The sequence below is a fragment of the Triticum dicoccoides genome, chromosome 3B (assembly GCF_002162155.2).
Source record: "Triticum dicoccoides isolate Atlit2015 ecotype Zavitan chromosome 3B, WEW_v2.0, whole genome shotgun sequence".
Classification (NCBI taxonomy): Eukaryota; Viridiplantae; Streptophyta; class Magnoliopsida; order Poales; family Poaceae; genus Triticum; species Triticum dicoccoides.
In genome coordinates, this window is record NC_041385.1 from 363,480,136 (window position 1) to 363,497,320 (window position 17,185).

The following is a 17,185-nucleotide window of genomic DNA, read 5'->3' on the forward strand; positions in this document are numbered from 1 at the left end:
AATAAAGGTGTATCTCTGAGGGGTACTAGTTACTGAAAATCTGAGCAGAATATAACTTGTATTCAGACCGGATGTGTGCGATATAATGATGTTAGTTGAAAATATCATTGCTTTTTACTGAGTTCCTTGGTGTATATCTGGACTTCTCATGGCTTCTTCTAATCTGGTGTCGGTTGATTAACAATTTCTGTAAGGGGGTAATACCAAAGATTCAAAACAAAGAAGCATGAGAAAATGATAAATTGCAATAAAGCACACAACAAAAAGCTACAAAACTGATCCATACAGGAACACACACAAGCACACACAAGCAGTGATACTACAGCAGATGCACATGCACCAAACGAATGCCTACACCCTATGCTTGAGCAAATGCTTGGGAGCAGACACAGAAGCTAAGGGAGTAGCGAGTGGAACTGTTGACTCTGAAACTCTAGATGGAAGAGGCGGAGGGGTTGGTGAAGCTGGCGGAGATTGAGGTAGGGTGGCATCAAGCAATCTCCTGGTTCGAATGGCGTCTCGGACTAACTCGGAAATAAGAAGACACTCAGCCGTCATGTAGCGGGACATGACGATGATAGACAGGTCATCTTGACGCTTGATAGACGAAAACTGGATCCGCCTAGGATTCTCGATGATGGTGGGATAGTATTGATAAGCACGGTTCTCTTGCACCATGCTCTCTTGACGACGAAGACTGATGATTGCTGCCATTGCAGCAAGGTGAACGGCCTGCTCGGGGGTAGCACCGTAACCACCATGGAAACTGTAGGTGTGCTTACCAATAGGAATCGGGGCTGACAGATGGACATGAGCAACATACTCTAGAATTCTTCCTCCGGCAGGAAACTGGAACACTTGATAATGGGGTGCATCTCCATGGCGATAAATGCTACGCCACATGTCGCCAAGGAGGGAGGCAAAGCTGAGAGGTGCAGGACTGGATTGAATGCATTAGGAACAGCACCGGGAGCTCTGGGGAGGGCACTGAACTCATGGAAGCTGACTGCCATCTACGGACGAAAAAGGGGTTAGGGGTAACCGAATAAGATTATATGCAACAAACAAATGCAACAACCAAATGCAGCAAGCAAGGGCAACAACCAGACCCTATACTACCATTTTCTAATGTTCCAACGGAGTAGGACGCTCTACAGCCAGACCTGCTCTGATACCAAGCATGTGGCACCCCGGCTCAGAGAAACCGGAATGCCCCATATTCCAGCCCAAAGATCGAGATGAAGTCTTCTGGAACACGTCACTGCTTAGCATAGGACGAACCAACTTTCTATTACAACCTGAATATGAATACAAGGTGAAAGTGCTAGTTATCGACTAGAGGGGGGGTGAATAGGCGATTTTTATCAAAGTCTTCAAAACGTGGAAGTTTCGAAGACAAACAATAGAAATAACCTAATTGATATGCAGCGGAAGATAAACTACAACAAGCAAGCCATAGTCAAGTATGCAATAGCGTTAACGTACGAAGACTAATAGCAGCTAGGTAGTAGGATCAGGATGGAAGATAGTATGAAGCCAATCAACAATAGTAGTCAAGCAATGAAGTCAATCGGATAAGACAGATAAGCAATGACTTCACAAAGACAAACTCAAAGTAAAGGAGGGAAGAGATAGAACCAGTCACTTGTTGAAGACACATGATTTGTTGGACCAGTTCCAGTTGCTGTGACAACTGTACGTCTGGTTAGGGAGGCTGAGATTCAACTCAGAAGACCGTGTCTTCACCTTATTCCCCTTGAGCTAAGGACACTTAGTCCTCGCCCAATCACTCTGGTAAGTCTTCAAGGTAGACTTCTGAACCTTCACAGACTTCGTTCACCCGGCAATCCACAATGACTCTTGGATGCTCAGAACGCGACGCCTAACCGGCTGGAGGATGCACAGTCCTCAAGTGTAATAAGTCTTCAGGTCACACAGACAGAAAGACTTCAGTGATGTCTAACACTCTTTGGCTCTGGGTGTTTGGGCTTTGTCCTCGCAAGGATTTCTCTCTCTCAAATGCTTCGAGGTGGGTTGCTCTTAAACGACACAAGCCGTATACTAACTCTAAGCAGCCACCAATTTATGGTGTAGGGGGTGGGCTATTTATAGCCACAAGGCAACCCGACCTGATTTGTCCGAAATGACCCTGGGTCACTAAGGAACTGACACGTGTTCCAACGGTCAGATTTCAAACACACGCGATAACTTTACTTGGGCTACAAGCAAAGCTGACTCATCCAACTTTGGATAAGATTTGCTCTCATTGTCTTCGCTCGAAGACATAGGATTTGGGTTGAGCATCACTTCAGTCACTCTGACTTAGTTCACTTGGACACCACTTAACAGTACGGTGGTTCCTATGACTCAACAAAGAAGAAAAAGGAAATAACGAAACCACACAGTCTTCGCGCTCCATAGTCTTCACGCAATGTCTTCTCACGTCATAGTCTTCAATATGAATATCTTCTCATACCACCATTGTCTTCAATGTCTTCATACATTTTTAGGGGGTCATCTCCGGTAGGTAAACCGAATCAATGAGGGACACTACCTGCGTTATCCTGCAATTCTCACAAACGCATTAGTCCCTCAACCAACTTTGTCGTCAATACTCCAAAACCAACTAGGGGTGGCACTAGATGCACTTACAATCTCCCCCTTTTTGGTGATTGATGACAAACTGGTTGAAGTTTTCAACGGGGATAAAGTATGTGAAATTGTAAAGGATAGGAAATTGTCTTCATAAGTAGCAAGGGCTCCCCCTGAAGATGTGCATATAAGTAATTTTGCTTTTGGAATGTAAATGCACATGGCAGGTTGTACTTGTGGAGATCCACTTCAACTTATGAAGATAATTCATCATGCATGAAATGATATAGCATATAGGATGACATGCATAATGAAAAATGGACGTCTGCAGGATGATCTAAGTGCGGAAGTTATCATCGCACATGCGGAATTTATCATCGCATCACAGTAAAGCAAATAAGTAGCAGATGACCATCAAGTTTAGGTGTTACAACTCAAAGAACCAAATGTTTTAAAAAGCAAGAGTTGTAAGCACGAGGCAAAAATATAATGCAACCGCCCATATGAACCCGCTTGAAGACTATCAAACTCATATGCTTCTCCCCCTTTTGTCAGTAATGACCAAAAAGGTTTGAAGACATAGAGCATCTACTCGTCCTCATGAGGAGTAGTTGAAGCAGCAGGGTTGTCGTTGTCGTTTGGCGGTGCAGACGAACTTGGTGCAGTGTTGATGCGTGCAGAAGTAGGAGGTGGTGAAGTAGCATCATCTTCATCATCGATCACTCTGGCATTGACAGTTGTCGCGGAGGAAGAATATTCAGAGCCTTCAAGAGATGGAGTACGACGTAGGACATCAGTCCGTGGAGGAGTGGAGTCAAACTGGAATCGTTCATTGAAGCCATCATCTTGAAGATCTGCTTCAGCACTAAGCAGGGTCAGGCTCTTCCATGATCGCCGGCAAGTTTCATGAGCAACAAAGGCATTCTCGGTGGCAAGGTTATGAATGCGATTGACATCCACCAAGAGGCTTTGCATCTGTCTTTTGAGCCAAAAGTGATGTTTATCCTGTTTCTGATGAAGGGCCACAAGAAGTTCTCGGTCGTTGAGAACGCGAGAACGCTTCTGAGGCCTTTGGGCAATGGTGCTTTCAGTGGCTTCAGTAGGTGCTCGATGAGGCAGACGAGTATTTCCATCCAATGGATAGGTTCGTGTTGCTGCTTGAACACCTTCAATGGGTTGAGTGAAGCTTTGGTGCTCGGCATTCTGAAGACAAAGAGGCTTCTTGGCAGGTTCAGGGTATATAGCTTCAACTAACATATCAACCTCTGGTAGAAAAATCACATGATTGCGAGCAGAAGGTTGATAGTTGATAGATCAGTGTCGCTTGATGAGGCGCATGACCCATGGAGCATAAAACTTCAGACCAAACAGATCAGATCCAGATGCAGCCAGTTGCCTGATGAAGAAGTCTTGCGCATTGAAGCTGATGCCATTGAGGATGTAGAAGACCAAAGTCTTCATAGCTCCTTCAAGCTTTTCCGCTGATGAATGTCCTTCGATAGGCCATAGAGTTCGCCTGATGATGTGATATATGGTGCATGGCAGATACTCAAGGTCTTCAACAAAGAACTCTGTTGGATATTCAGCATCACGTGGCAAAGGCTTCATCATGCTCAACATCTGACTCATATTGGGTTCAGGCTTATGGAAGATGCTTTCCAAAGCATTGCGGTGATTTTGACAACCAGGTTCATAGAGTTCTCAGGGAGTGGATAGGCCTGTAAGCTCAATGATGTCGAGAGCTTTGGCTTCATGATGAACATTTCCCGTCATCCACTCTAGAATCCATGTCTTGATATCTCTGTTGTAGCCGCGAATGTGCAGAGTAGCATAAAATTGAAGCAATAGCTCTTCATTCCAGTGTTCTTTATCTGTGACAAAACTGAGCAGCCCAGCATCACGAAAGCAGTAAAGTGCTTCTTCTAAGCAGGGCAGTCCAGTAATGGCTTCAGTGTCGAGGCGCATATGAGGGAAAATGCGCCCTTGATCATACAGAACACAGGAGTAATAGCTTCGCTGCTGATGACTCCAGAACCGATCTGATGATATTCTTGGCTTCGTGTAGGGGTTCTTCGAGCTGTCAAAGAATGTGTTGTGGCTCTTGAAGCCATTCGCATTGAAAGACCCTGGTGAGTTTGCAGTACCTGGAAACCTTGGCAGTCTTGGCTTGGGCTTCTGGACCTAAGGCCTATGCTCAATGTGATAGCCAAATTGAGGACCAGAGACATTAGGCGGAGGGACCAGAACGGGCCATCTTACTGTGATTAGCTCGCCATGGTTGTATGCTTTCTCGATTGTATAGGGCCGTGGTGGCGGAACAGGAGCAGTGGCAGCAACTGAGGCTTCAGGCTGCACAACAGGTGCTTCAGGAGCAGTTGCCTCATTAGCTTCAGGTGCAGTGGCCTCATTAGCTTCAGGCACACTGGTTGGTTCAAGCTCCACATTAGCTTCATCCATGAGAATGTCATTGGCTTCACTTGCGTTGGTTGTGGTAGCTTCAGGATTTTCAACCTCCACTTGAGGAGCTGGAGGGTCAGGCACAGACACGTTCACTTCATGAACTGTTTCTTCAGGCATGGGGGGAGTTTGGACACGTTCTTCTTGACGTTCCTCATCGGCTGATGCAGCCGGATTGTCTTCAGTAGCTTGTGCTTCAGACACAGAGACATTCACAGTTGGAGTGGCTTCAGAGAACACTTGACGTGCAACAAGTTGATGGTGCACTTCTCCTTCTGGAACGCTCGGAAGAGGGACTTGAGGCCTTGGTCCTTTGCGAAGCCTTTGTAGTACAGGCGACGCCTTTGGAGATGGAGTGGGCAGGTCCTCATCCTCTTCAACTTGGACGGATGGTGTGGTTTGTTGTTGTTGGGGAGTACTGGGGGAGTCTTGTTGCTGTGGGTGATCAGCCCACGATGCATCCTGAGCAATTGGCGTCAGAGGATGACCAATGCTAATGTTTTCGCTGTTCATACGAACAGGCGATGATACCACATTATATTCGATCTGAGGAAGAACGTCATCTTCTTTAACATTGTCATGATGACCAATGTCTTCAGCAGCGGTGGGTTCAGCTGCTGGTATATCTTCAGCTTCAGGAGCCTCTGTGGAAGTAGGCTCATGAACAATCATGCGAAGTTCTTGGGATGCAGATGAAGGATGAACCACTGAGATGGGTTCAACAACAAGGGGCTCTGTGGGAGCAGCCTGACTCTTCTTGGTCTCGCGCTTCTTCTTGGAGGGAGCGGCATCAGAGGCTTCAGTGTTCTTCCTCTTTCTGGCTTCAGCCTCGGCAGCCCTCGTCTTCTTCAGTTCTGAAGTGGTCGTGGTGACCTTTGGCTTCAAGCCAGTCATGCTGCTCGGGAAGATAATGCGAGGGGCTTCTTGGCTTGAAGGTGCAGGTTGGTCAGCAGGAAGCTTCTTCTTTTTCTTTGCGGCCATCCTGGGGTCAATGCCAGGACGGCCAAGTGACTTGCGCTTCTCAGCCTCATTATAGGCAAGCACACACTTATCAGCCAAACTCTTCATGCTCTCATGAGAGCCTTGAGCTTCTTGGCGCTTCTTCAGAAAAGCTTCTTTAAGCTCATGCAGCATGACCTTGAAGTTTCTGATGTCTTGAACACAGAGCTTCGCCACATGCTTCTTGAATTGAGCCTTCTCATAATCAAATTTGTTCTTCAGCTCAACGATGCGCTGAGCAAGAGCTAGCTCAGAAGCAATGGCGCCATAGAAAGAGACGCTGAGGCCAATGGGAAGCTGAAAATCTTCAAAGCTTAGATTGGGGGTGTCGAACCACTCATCAATGAAGTTATGGATGATGGCCACGTCAAAGAGAGGCAAGTTGTTGAAGATTTCTGCTTCTTCCTTGCTCTTTATTAGTTGCTCAAGGGCATCATCAGCAAGATCTTCATCACTGGACAGATCAATGGGCTCTTCACGCAGAATGGCGGCAGGAGTCAAGGCTTGATCAATATGCCTGACAAGTTGCTTTTTCTTCTCCGTCTTCTTGGAGATGCGGGATTGATCTTCAGACTGCACACTGGCTTCAGGAGGTGCAGTGGCCAGTGGCTTCACACGAGAAGCTTTTGGAGGTGCAGCTGATGATGAAGCCTTAATTTTCTTTGGCTTCTGCGGCCTTGGAGGAGGAGCTGGGGATTCATCAGAATCAACCTCATTGTCAGAATGATCCACTTTGGCACCTTGTACCAAGATGTAGGAGATGAGGCCATCAAGGTTTGCAAATGGGCCAATTCTGTTTTCTTCAGCTTCACGTGTGCCATCATCACATGGAGCAGAGGGACCAGGATTGAAGTCTAATCCCCGTGACTTCTTGTTTTCCTTTGCCGAAGCCTTAGCAAACTGGAAGTTGCGCTTGAAGAGATTGTCGTCACGACACCAGAGCAATGATGATGGGTCGGCTTCTTCAGGCTGTGGTCCACGGACCATGCAAGGATATAATTCTTGCGCAATGGCTTCAGCTTTTTTCTTGGGGGGAAGGCCTCGATAGAGAATATCACCCCAAGGGATCTTGATAGCATTTTTCTCTATGTACTCCTGGGTGACGAACTTGTACTTGTACCACTGTTCAGCCCAATAGCATCGAATCCATTGGATTCAAGTCTTGCGTTGATTGTAATCTTCTTCAGGATCTGTTTTATACATTTCTGCCAGATCATCAGGTAGATCCTTTGAAGTTCCCCCATGATGCTGTCTGCCACCCTTCCTGATAGATTTCTCCGTAGCCATGAACTTCAAACTGAACGGTTTCAATATGTTCAAAGGCTTCAAAGGCTTTCGCTTGCTGGTCAGACAGGAACTGGCTTCAGGAGAATCAATGTGTTGCTGTAAGAATTATGCAAACGAATGCAGACTATGAGAACCTAGGGATTCTCCCATGGACATGTACCTGTGACAGCATTAGAGATGCGAGGGAAGGGGAAGAGGTCATATGCATTCTCAGAAGATTTAGAATAAATCAGTTTGAAGACATTGACCTCATGATGCGAAGACATTCACTTATATGAGGTGAGTTGGTTCCAAATTTGTACCAATCCGTGAATAAGTACAAGTGAGGAATCAAACTAGATAGGAAATCTAAGTGAATAGACTAGGCATAATGAGATGCAGACAGAATAGATCTAACATTGAGTAGGTAGAAACCACTTTCGGTAAATAGGATGAATCTATGAAGATCAAAAAGGTGGTAAAAATAGAGTTATAATTACTGCACGAAGAACTGCTAGAAGGGATGAATAGGAGACCGAGCAGTTCAGCCCACCGTGCCCTAACTTGGCGACGGAGGGCACCTACGGCGACGGCGAAGAGGACGATGTCCGCGGCCGGCGTGAGGACGGTGTCGGAGAAGTCGCGGCAGCTAAGCGCTTCGTCGCCGGCGTCGTCGAGAGCTGGCGGTGGCGCTAGGGTTTTGACGAGGTGGAGAGGTGGAAGAAGGTTTTCTTGACCGCAGGGGACACGTATTTATAAGTAGGTGTGCGGCACAGCACAATTACGTAGGTGCCCCTGTCTGTTCACATCCGTGGGACACGTGGCAAGCATGCAACATACTTAGAGTTGTCCCACGTTCCCACGCCCGCCAAGTTTGTCGGATGTTCGTTCCGGCTTCTCTGGATATCGATAATAAAGATGAATCATTTAAATAGGACTTGATGTTTGTCTCTGTGTCTTTTGATGACTAGGACGCAGAGAAGACATTCGACAGTTTCAATAGAATGCATATGATTTGAACAGATAGAGTTTGAGATAGAAAGCATAGAGGGGTTAGGGTCCGATCACATTCACTTAATTCAAAAGATTTAACTTGAAGACATAGCTATAAGTGAATGCTGTAGAGGACAGAACGCTAGTATATATATATATGCAATCAAATCATCATAGCGCAGAAAATCATGAAGATAAATTGAAACGGAAGACAAACCAAATGCGAAGTCTTTGCAAAAGTAACGCCATGAGTGAAACACTTCAAACAGAGAAATTTGGTGGTGGCGTTACCCACCGTATAGGAAGTATTAGACCCAGACACGGCGAACAATTATCGTGGCGCTCCGAAGTCAAATTCCATGTTAATGTATTCACACTCAGAGTGTAAGTCTTCATTGATTGAAGATATACCTTACTTCGTGTGTTGCACATCTAAGTCATCAACATGCATAAGTGTTAGGATGTGTGCCTGATCATAGGACATTAGAGGATTCCAAGATATTTAGCTCACACCGTAACTTGCAAAACCTTTTCTCATCCAAGGGCTTTGTAAAGATATCTGCCAGTTGTTCTTCTGTGTTGACGTGAATGATGTCAATATTTTTCTTCATGACATGATCTCTGAGAAAATGATGACGAATTTCAATGTGCTTTGTCTTCGAGTACTGAACTGGATTGTTGGCTATCTTGATGGCACTTTCATTGTCGCAGAAGAGAGGTACTTGTTTCAGGTTGATGCCATAGTCCTTGAGAGTTTGCTTCATCCATAGAAGCTGACATAACGGGATCCAGCAGCAATGTATTTAGATTCAGCAGTTGAGAGTGATACACAGTTCTGCTTCTTTGAAGACCAACAGACAAGTGATTGTCCCAGAAAGTGACATGTTCCTGATGTTGACTTGCGATCCACCTTGTCACCAGCATAATCAGCATCCGAGAATCCAACTAGGTCAAACCTTGAGCCCTTTGGATACCATAATCCGAGTGTTGGGGTGTAAGCCAAATATCAAAGAATTCGCTTCACAGCTGGTGATGCGATTCCTTTGGTGCCGCTTGGAATCGAGCACACATGCAAACACTAAGCATAATATCTGGCCTAGATGCACATAGATAAAGTAAAGAACCAATCATGCAGCGGTATACCTTTTGATCGAACTCTTTACCATTGTCGTCGGGACCATGGTGGTGTTTGGCTGGCATTGGCGTCGTATAACCTTTGCAGTCTTCCATTCCAAACCTCTTCAGACAATCTTTGAGGTACTTTTCTTAAGATATGAAGATGCCATTGCTTTGCTGACGAATTTGAAGACCAAGGAAGAACTTCAGTTCTCCCATCATGGACATCTGATATTGCTCTTGCATCATGTATCCAAACTCATCACTATACTTCTGGTTGGTGCAGCCGAAGATAATATCATCCACATATATTTGGCACACAAACCGTTCGCCATCATATGTCTTCGTGAAGAGTGTGGGATCGAGGGATCCTGGTTTGAAGTCTTTGCTCTTCAGGAAGTCTTTGATCGTATCATACCATGCGCGAGGAGCTTGTTTGAGGCCATACAGTGCTTTGTTAAGCTTGTACACCATATCAGGATGTTTTGGATCTTCAAAGCCAGGTGGTTGAGCGACATATACTTCTTCTTCAATCTTGCCATTGAGAAATGCACTCTTCACATCCATTTGATATAGCAAGATATTGTGATGATTAGCATAGGCTAGCAGTATGCGAATAGCTTCAAGCCTAGCAACAGGAGCAAATGTTTCATCGAAGTCAATTCCTTCAACTTGAGTATATCCTTGAGCCACAAGACGTGCTTTGTTTCTGACGACTTGACCATGCTCATCTTGCTTGTTTCGATATATCCATTTCGTTCCAATAATGTTATGCTTGCGAGGGTCAGGTCGCTTGACAAGTTCCCAAACATTATTCAGCTTGAATTGTTGAAGTTCTTCTTGCATGGCTTGAATCCATTCAGGTTCCATAAAAGCTTCAGCAACTTTCTTGGGTTCTGATATTGACACAAATGAAAAGTGCCCACAGAAGTTTGCTAACTGTGTTGCTCTTGAGCGAGTAAGCGGACCAGGCGCATTGATGCTGTCAATTATCTTCTCGGTTTGCACTTCATTTGTAACTCGAGGATGAACATGACGAAGACTTTGCTCTTGTTGATCATTGTCATCATTGGGAGGATTGTCTTCGGTCTGAGCATTGTCTTCAGGTTGATTTGGTGCAGAGATGATAAGTTCCTCTTCAGGCTGTGCTTCAGAAGGCATGATTTCACCAGTTCCCATCAGCCTGATAGATTCACTGGAAGGAGCTTCATCTAGTGTGCTTGGCAGGAGCTCTTGTTGCGAACCATTGGTTTCATCAAATCGCACATCCAATGTTTCAACAATTTTGTAGTGGAAGAGGTTGAATACTCTGTAGGAGTGTGAATCCTTTCCATAGGCAAGCATGAAGCCTTCGTGAGCTTTGGGTTCAAATTTTGACTTGTGATGGGGATCCTTGATCCAGCACCTAGCACCAAAGACTCTGAAGTAACTGACATTTGGCTTCTTGCCAGTAAGGAGCTCATAGGATGTTTTGCCCAGAAGCTTGTGGATGTAAACACGGTTGATGATGTGACATGCAGTATCAATTGCTTCAGGCCAGAACTTTCTTGGTGTCTTGTACTCGTCGAGCATTGTTCGAGCCATCTCAATGAGGGTTCTGTTCTTGCGCTCAACAATGCCAATTTGCTGAGGTGTGTAAGGAGCAGAAAATTCATGAGTGATTCCCATTGTATCCAGATAAAGATCAAGGCCGGTGTTCTTGAATTCAGTGCCATTATCACTTCTGATATGCTTGATCTTGACGCCACAATTGTTCATTGCTCGATTGGCAAATCGTCTGAAGACATCTTGTACTTCAGTCTTGTAGAGAATTATGTGCACCCATGTATATCTTGAGTAGTCATCAACAATGACGAAGCCATAGAGACACGCCGTTGTTGTGAGGGTGGAGTAGTGAGTAGGTCCAAATAAGTCCATGTGTAGCAGCTCGAAGGGTTGAGATGTTGTCATGATTGTCTTCGAGGGGTGCTTGGCCCTTGTCATCTTCCCAGCTTCGCAAGCACCACACAAATGATCTTTCCTGAACTTGACACCTTTGATGTATGACATGCTTCTTCTTGATGAGAGTGTGCAAGTTCCTCATGCCAGCGTGCCCCAGCCTTCGATGCCAGAGCCAACATTCTGAAGCTTTTGCAAGAAGACATACGGCAAGCTGTGGACCTGTTGAGAAATCTACCATGTATAGATCACCTTTCCTATACCCTTCAAAGACTAGAGACTTGTCAGATTCCATTAGTACAAGGCAACGATATTTTCCAAATATCACAATCATGTTTAAGTCACAAAGCATTGAGACAGACATTAAGTTGAATCCAAGGGATTCAACAAGCATCACTTTATCCATGTGTTGATCCTTTGAGATTGCAACTCTACCTAGACCCAATACCTTGCCTTTACCAGTGTCAACAAATGTGATTTGGCTCTTGTCGGATGGACGTAAGGTTGAGTCCATGAGAAGACTTCGATCACCAGTCATATGATTAGTGCATCTGCTGTCAATAATCCATTCTAAAGCTTTTGGTGACATGCCCTACAGTGCAGTTAGGAGGATAGGCTTCACAAGGTATGTTGTGAAGCATAAGCATTTGATGCACATTTGGATTATCATAGCATAGATGAAAGTTAGCACACAGTATGACAGGTAAGCGATTCATATGTGGAATACATAGTAAGTCATTTTATCATGCGTCCCTTTGTGTTTTAGGTCCCCAGCAATAATATCGGACGCCTTTGATTGCTGGCTGGAGACCATGTTCTACAAAAGAGACTTAGTTCTTCTTCACCACCCACATCTTTAGGGGTGGCTTAGAAGCAATGAGTCTAAGTGCAGCATCTGAGAATTTTGGCTTTGGAGCCCTAGCAAATAGCCTTGCAGGTGATGAATGATACTCATATGAATAAGCAGAAAAGTTCTTAGTATTGTGAACATATCGGTTTGAAGACACACACTCATATTCATAAGTTTGAGTGTGATTTCCCTGCAAAACATTGGCGTTAGGGTGACTCAGGTGAGTCCTGTTTCCGTATGAAGCTGTTGGACCATGTGACGCCTTTGATCTGGGGTTTGTCTTCTTCCCTGGTGGTGTCATGACAACATTCACAAGAAGATTCTCAAGACAGCTTTTGGGAACCCAGATCTTCTTCATTGGCGGTCCATTCCTGCAGTTAGTACCAATATACCTGGCAAACACTTCACCATTCTGATTTTTGAACAGTTTATAGTTTGCATCAAAGGATTCATCAATGATAATAGGATTAGCACAGGTAAAGCTAGATAAAGTGGATGGATCCAGTGAAGGTTCCTTTGCAGCAACCCATGTGGTTTTGGGATACTGCTCAGGCTTCCAGTAGGAACCATCAGCATTCATTTTCCTCTCGAACCCAACACCCTCTTTCCTAGGGTTTCGGTTCAGAATCTGCTTTTTGAGGACATCACAAAGTGTCTGATGCCCTTTCAGACTTTTATACATCCATGTTTCAAGCAATGTCTTCAACCTAGCGTTTTCATCAGCAATAGTAGTGGTATCCTCAGAAGAGGGGTTAGTTACCACATTAGTAGTTGAAGACAGAGCAACAGTAGCAGCAGTGGAACATTCAGCAACAGAGGCAGCGTTATCACGCTCAATGCATTTTAAGCATGGTGGTTCAAATTCATCTTGAGCGGGACTGATCTGTTGAGTGCGAAATGACTCATTCTCTTTTTGAAGATCTTCATGAGTCGCTTTCAATTTCTCAAGCTCTTGCTTTCTTTGAAGATAATCATAGGAGAGATTTTCATAAGTGGTTGAGAGCGTCTCATGAAGACTTTCAAGTTCTTGATACTTAGCATGAAGATTTTTTATGTCTTCAACTAAGGATTGTGAACGTGTCATTTCCGCGTCCAACAGGTCATCGCTTTTGTCTAACAATTTTTGAGTATGTTCCATAGCTCTTTGTTGTTCAGTAGCAATTTTAGCAAGTGTTTTGTAGCTAGGTTTAGATTCACAATCAGAGTCATCTTCACTTGATGTTTGAAAGTAAGCATCGCGTGATTTTACCTTGGCACTGCATGCCATGAAGCAGTAGGTGGGAGCAGGATCGTCCTTGTCATCATCAGCATTGGTGTGGGAGTCATTGTCTTCAGTGTTGAAGATGGACTTTGCAACGTAGGCTGTGGCCAGAGCCAGACTTGCAACACTAGAGTCGGACTCAGCTTCAGATTCCAACTCTGCCTCCTCAGAAGCAGACTCCTCCTCTGAATCCATTTCCTTGCCAACAAAAGCACGAGCCTTGCCAGATGAGCTCTTCTTGTGAGATGAAGACGTTGATGAGGACTTGGAAGAAGACTTCGAAGATTTCTTCTTCTTCTTGTCATCGGAGTCATATTCCTTGCTCTTCTTCTTCTTCTTCTCGTTGTCCCACCGAGGACACTCAGAGATGTAGTGCCCAGGCTTCTTACACTTGTGACATGTTCTCTTCTTGTTGTCTTGAGTGGAAGCTTCATCATTTCTTGAACTGGATCGTGAAGACTTTCTGAAGCCCTTCTTCTTGGTGAATTTCTGGAACTTCTTCACAAGCATAGCAAGCTCCCTTCCAATGTCTTCAGGATCGTCAGAACCACAGTCAGATTCTTCTTCTTCAGATGAGGAAACAACTTTTGCCTTCAAAGCACAAGTTCGGCCATAGTTGGGGCCATAGATATCTCTTTTCTCAGAAAGCTGGAACTCATGTGTGTTGAGCCTCTCAAGTATATCAGACGGATCGAGTGTCTTGAAGTCAGGACATTCTTGTATCATGAGGGCAAGGGTGTCAAAGGAGGTGTCAACTGATCTCAGCAGTGTCTTGACAATTTCATGCTTGGTGATCTCAGTGGCGCCGAGAGCCTGAAGCTCATTTGTGATGTCGGTGAGGCGATCAAATGTGAGCTGGACATTTTCATTGTCGTTTCTCTTGAAGCGATTGAAGAGATTGCGAAGAACACTGATCCTCTGGTCTCTCTGTGTAGAGATGCCTTCATTGACCTTGGACAGCCAGTCCCAGACTAGGTTTGACGTTTCCAGAGCACTCACACGGCCATACTGTCCTTTGGTCAGATGACCACAGATGATGTTCTTTGCAGTCGAGTCCAGTTGAATGAACTTCTTGACATCAGTAGGGGTGACACCTTCACCAGTTTTGGGAACGCCATTCTTGACGACATACCAGAGGTTGACATCAATGGCTTCAAGATGCATCCCATCTTATTCTTCCAGTAGGGATATTCTGTTCCGTCGAACACGGGGCAAGCAGCGGAGACTTTGATTATCCCTGCAGTCGACATAGCTAAACTCCAGGTGGTTAAACCGAATCACACAGAACAAGGGAGTACCTTGCTCTGATACCAATTGAAAGTGCTAGTTATCAAGTTGACTGCCATCTACGGACGAAAAAGGGGTTAGGGGTAACCGAATAAGATTATATGCAGCAAACAAAAGCAACAACCAAATGCAGCAAGCAAGGGCAACAACCAGACCCTATACTACCATTTTCTAATGTTCCAACGGAGTAGGACGCTCTACAGCCAGACCTGCTCTGATACCAAGCTTGTGGCACCCCGGCTCAGAGAAACCGGAATGCCCCATATTCCAGCCCAAAGATCGAGATGAAGTCTTCTGGAATACGTCACTGCTTAGCATAGGACGAACCAACTTTCTATTACAACCTGAATATGAATACAAGGTGAAAGTGCTAGTTATCAACTAGAGGGGGGGTGAATATGCGATTTTTATCAAAGTCTTCAAAACGTGGAAGTTTCGAAGACAAACAATAGAAATAACCTAATTGATATGCAGCGGAAGATAAACTACAACAAGCAAGCCATAGTCAAGTATGCAATAGCGTTAACGTACAAAGACTAATAGCAGCTAGGTAGTAGGATCAGGATGGAAGATAGTATGAAGACAATCAACAATAGTAGTCAAGCAATGAAGTCAATCGGATAAGACAGATAAGCAATGACTTCACAAAGACAAACTCAAAGTAAAGGAGGGAAGAGATAGAACCAGTCACTTGTTGAAGACACAGGATTTGTTGGACCAGTTCCAGTTGCTGTGACAACTGTACGTCTGGTTAGGGAGGCTAACATTCAACTCAGAAGACCGTGTCTTCACCTTATTCCCCTTGAGCTAAGGACACTTCGTCCTCGCCCAATCACTCTGGTAAGTCTTCAAGGTAGACTTCTGAACCTTCACAGACTTCGTTCACCCGGCAATCCACAATGACTCTTGGATGCTCAGAATGCGACGCCTAACCGGCTGGAGGATGCATAGTCCTCAAGTGTAATAAGTCTTCAGGTCACACAGGCAGAAAGACTTCAGTGATGCCTAACACTCTTTGGCTCTGGGTGTTTGGGCTTTGTCCTTGCAAGGATTTCTCTCTCTCAAATGCTTCGAGGTGGGTTGCTCTTAAACGACAAAAGTCGTATACTAACTCTAAGCAGCCACCAATTTATGGTGTAGGGGGTGGGCTATTTATAGCCACAAGGCAACCCGACCTGATTTGTCCGAAATGACCCTGGGTCACTAAGGAACTGACACGTGTTCCAACGGTCAGATTTCAAACACACGCGACAACTTTACTTGGGCTACAAGCAAAGCTGACTCATCCAACTTTGGATAAGATTTGCTCTCATTGTCTTCACTCGAAGACATAGGATTTGGGTTGAGCATCACTTCAGTCACTCTGACTTAGTTCACTTGGACCCCACTTAACAGTACGGTGGTTCCTATGACTCAACAAAGAAGAAAAAGGAAACAACGAAACCCCACAGTCTTCGCGCTCCATAGTCTTCACGCAATGTCTTCTCATGTCATAGTCTTCAATATGAATGTCTTCTCATACCACCATTGTCTTCAATGTCTTCATACATTTTTAGGGGTCATCTCCGGTAGGGAAACCAAATCAATGAGGGACACTACCTGCGTTATCCTGCAATTCTCACAAACGCATTAGTCCCTCAACCAACTTTGTCGTCAATACTCCAAAACCAACTAGGGGTGGCACTAGATGCACTTACACAAGGTCTCCGATATTCTAACGAGTAACACCAGCACGACAACACTACGCCAACTACAGTTGCTCTATTCAAGCAGCATAACAAATCGAGGCAGCGGAACCTCTATTGGCAGCGGAAGAACGAACGGTGATGATGTAATCCAATCCACAGGGACTCTAGCTTGAACGTTTATCTTAGCTCACGAACACAGTAACCACACCAAACAAGCAAGCAATCCAGGCATGACCTGCAAACTGGCATGAGACGCCAGGTCAGTAGATTGAATGTACTTGCAAGCTCACAATAACCAAAAGTAGTCAAGACAAACAATAGCATAGACTCAGTAAGTTAAAGCAATCATGAGCATGATACCCACAGAACAACATGGCATGCACAACTAAACATGATACAATTTTAGCATGGCACGATCATATGAATATGATGATACTACATGCACCAACTTACTATGCTCGGGTTACCTCGTAACCATCACATGCATCACTTACCAACCTCGGACCTCTCGCGATCGTCTTAGGATCAAATCAAGCTTGGTATAAAAAATACCGTAATAATCATTACATGACCACAAGGAGCTTGACCTTTACCCATGGTTCTCACATAACACCACAAATATCCAACAACTCGGTATCCTCTATACCACAGTGATCCTCTCACAATAACTTAAAGGTCAACCAACTTCTGTTATCATCGAACAAGGGTTGTTATTATGCACATCATTATTATTACTAC